A 4,143-nucleotide genomic window follows, 5' to 3' on the forward strand; every position below is an offset into this window, starting at 1 on the left:
TGACCCACTGATCCGCAGGTAGATAGATATGAGGATACGCGGAGCAGCAAAGCAATCGAATAAGAGTTATAATCAAATTGGCAGCAGCTGTTGGTGGAATGAATGTTCAACTTGTGTCTGTTCATCTGCACCAAAAGCAATCGATATGCATGCAGAGGAACAAGCAAGCAATTAATTAGGCTCAAAACTCAACATGGCGTTACATTTGCTTTGCCAAACAAAAAAGAATTAGACAGTAGGTAGTCCATCTCCATCATCGATTATAACAAGACGTACGGTGCATTCAAACAAAGTAGTCGCCATCATCGATGGTCAAAATTTATTACATATGGATATGGGCACACCATGCATCGAGTAGAAAGAAAGAAAGCTACTCGTAGTTAATTAATTAGACAGCGGGCGGAATCGATCCGGCCGGAAACATCTGACGGAGCAATTCCTTGGACGGCCACCTCCGCTTGCCATCTTCTCCTAAGCCATCGAAGTATTCCAACGGAGGCGGCGGCTTGGGCATCATCGGCGCCGGCGCCGGCAAGCGCAGATACTTCAGCAGAAGCAGGTTTTCGCCATCCCCCTCGAGCAGAGCAGGCATGGCAACAAGCCTCCGCGTCCCCTGCGGCACATCCATGGCTTCCCTCTCCTCTCCTCTGCTCGCGTAGCTTGATTCTTTCTTCTCTCCTGTGGTTTCCCCAACCTAGACCTGGATCGATCGATGGGGGAAACCTAGGGCGAGCTTCTATATATAAGGCCGGCGTTGGAATCCGACGCGTTTTTTTTTTATCTCATTAGCTGAGACATTAGGAGTAGAGATAATGAGATAATTATCTCATTATCTCTACTCCTAATGTCTCAGTCCGTACGGTTTCGTTCGCTCGTTCGTCGCTCGTTCTGTCCCATGTTTATTCGCGCACGATAACAGGAAACTTCCCTCGTGCGCGCTTCCGATTTTCTCTTTTACCAAATCAGCGATGCAGCGACCAAAAAAACAAACAACGATGCAGCCCCGCAAGAAAAGCAAACGGCCCACCCTTTTTAGGCTCCCGAGTCCCGAGCGAGGGTTATCTCAGAAAAAAAAAAGTCCCGAGCGAGGGTTAGGTCTCCTGTCCCCGTGCACGTCGCCGCCATGCTTTCGCTCGAAATCCCTGGTATTCTCATGGCTCACCCCCGACCCCGGCTCTGGTTTTCCTCCACTACCGGAACAGGGCCATACCCCGACGGCCAGAACAATGCCGACGGCCCCCGTCGGCTTCTCCGGAGATATGCCGACAGCCTGGTTCTGGCCGTCGGCGTACAAAGGCCGTCGGGCTACGCAGAGATAAGCCGACGGCACCCGTCGGCATAGAACGGCCGTCGGCCTATCTACATATACGCCGACAGCTACCGTCGGCTTACGAAGGCCGTCGGCATACCCGTGGGGCCCGGCCACCCCCGGCAGACGGCGTCAGAGCTATGCCGACGGCCTAGACGGGGGCCGTCGGCATAGGTCTGCAGGCCACGTCATTGATCCAGGCCGCACCATGCAGAGGCTATGCCGACGGCTGCCGTCGGCATATCAGCCACGTCAGTGATCCGCGGCACGCTGGTCGGATCTATGCCGACGGCTAGGCCGTCGGCATAGTTAAATTTTTTTCCCTACATATTTTTTAATGCTTTTTTGTGTATTATTATATCAACTAACATGTAGCATGTTAAATATAAACATACATATGAATATATATGTAGTTTGTATTTTTTTTCATATATTATGAATATATATATATATAGTTTGTATTTTTTCGAGCACGTTAATAATGTGCGGTCATGTTCTTTTAAATATAGATCCTTATATTTTATTAAAATCAAAAACAGCTATGCCGACAGAAGTTTTGTGGCAGTTGCAAACGCCCGACACCCGTCTCCAGAGAGTGACCCCCCTCACATCCGCGGTGTGCCCCCCCTCATGGACGGCACCGCCGCCGGCACCTGGAGGGGGGAAACGGACGCGTCGGGTCTACACGGAGTGGATGTAGCTGTGGTTTTGGCCCGGATGTTGCTCCCGGGTGTCCCTCTAGGCCGACCTAACACAACCGGGTGGAGAGGTCCACTGGTCAAAGCCCGTCCGTGGGAAGTCAGAAGGCTAGATCTCGTGGTCAACCGCTCCAGGGTTAGGCGGGACGGGGGCCCTGGGGGGTAGCAATGCCACCGGAGCGTCGTACCGGGCCCTCATACATGCGGGGTGGTGTTGTGGCATGTCCGAAGAGGCGGCACGCGTCTCCGGGTTGTGGCCCCCCTTACGGACGGCAATGAAACGGTAGTAGACGTTCTGCGGTAACGATGCAGCGTGAATATTATTAAATACTTGGAGCGCGATAAAATCATGAGTTTTTTACACAACGTGGGCACATGTGCTATAGGACTGATGGTAATTTTTCATTTTTTTTAGTGATGGAGAAGTATCTGAACACTTCCCTCTACGCGGATTGCTCTTCGCACGTCTACGACTGTGGCCGGCGGCCTCCGGGGGCTAGCATACCGTCAAATCTTGCGTAGGCGGCCTCTCACAAATTTGGAAGTGTTGAGGCGGTTGCAAACGCCCAGCACGCGTCTCCGGGGTGTGCCCCCCCCCCCTCTCACGGACGCCGCCGCCGCCGGCACCTGGAGGGGGGAAACGGACGCGTCGGGTCTACACGGAGTGGATGTAGCTGTGGTTTTGGCCCGGATGTTGCTCCAAAGTGTTCCTCTGGGCCGACCTAACACAACCGGGTGGAGAGGTCCACTGGTCAAAGCCCGTCCGTGCAAAGTCAAAGGGCTAGATCCCGTGGTCAAACGCTACAGGGTTAGCCGGGACGGGGGCCCTGGGGGGTAGCAATGCCACCGGAGCGTCGTACCGGGCCCTCATACATGCGGGGTGGTGTTGTGGCATGTCCGAAGAGGCGGCACGCGTCTCCGGGTTGTGGCCCCCCTTACGGACGGCAATGAAACGGTAGTAGACGTTCTGCGGTAACGATGCAGCGTGAATATTATTAAATACTTGGAGCGCGATAAAATCATGAGTTTTTTACACAACGTGGGCACATCTGCTATAGGACTGATGGTACTTTTTCATAATTTTTTGTGATGGAGAAGTATCTGAACACTTCCCTCTACGCGGATTGCTCTTCGCACGTCTACGACTGTGGCCGGCGGCCTCCGGGGGCTAGCATACCGTCAAATCTTGCGTAGGCGGCCTCTCACAAATTTGGAAGTGTTGAGGCGGTTGCAAACGCCCAGCACGCGTCTCCGGGGCGTGCCCCCCCCCCCCTCACGGACGCCGCCGCCGCCGGCACCTGGAGTGGGGAAACGGACGCGTCGGGTCTACACGGAGTGGATGTAGCTGTGGGTTTGGCCCGGATGTTGCTCCAAAGTGTTCCTCTGGGCCGACCTAACACAACCGGGTGGAGAGGTCCACTGGTCAAAGCCCGTCCGTGCAAAGTCAAAGGGCTAGATCCCGTGGTCAAACGCTACAGGGTTAGTCGGGACGGGGGCCCTGGGGGGTAGCAATGCCACCGGAGCGTCGTACCGGGCCCTCATACATGCGGGGTGGTGTTGCGGCATGTCCGAAGAGGCTGCACGCGTCTCCGGGTTGTGGCCCCCCTCACGGACGGCAATGAAACGGTAGTAGACGTTCTGCGGTAACGATGCAGCGTGAATATTATTAAATACTTGGAGCGCGATAAAATCATGAGTTTTTTTACACAACGTGGGCACATGTGCTATAGGACTGATGGTAATTTTTCATAAATTTTTGTGATGGAGAAGTATCTGAACACTTCCCTCTACGCGGATTGCTCTTCGCACGTCTACGACTGTGGCCGGCGGCCTCCGGGGGCTAGCGTACCGTCAAATCTTGCGTAGGCGGCCTCTCACAAATTTGGAAGTGTTGAGGCGGTTGCAAACGCCCAGCACGCGTCTCCGGGGTGTGCCCCCCCCCTCTCACGGACGCCGCCGCCGCCGGCACCTGGAGGGGGGAAACGGACGCGTCGGGTCTACACGGAGTGGATGTAGCTGTGGGTTTGGCCCGGATGTTGCTCCAAAGTGTTCCTCTGGGCCGACCTAACACAACCGGGTGGAGAGGTCCACTGGTCAAAGCCCGTCCGTGCAAAGTCAAAGGGCTAGATCCCGTGG

The sequence above is a fragment of the Triticum aestivum genome, unplaced genomic scaffold (assembly GCF_018294505.1).
Source record: "Triticum aestivum cultivar Chinese Spring unplaced genomic scaffold, IWGSC CS RefSeq v2.1 scaffold95326, whole genome shotgun sequence".
Classification (NCBI taxonomy): domain Eukaryota; kingdom Viridiplantae; phylum Streptophyta; class Magnoliopsida; order Poales; family Poaceae; genus Triticum; species Triticum aestivum.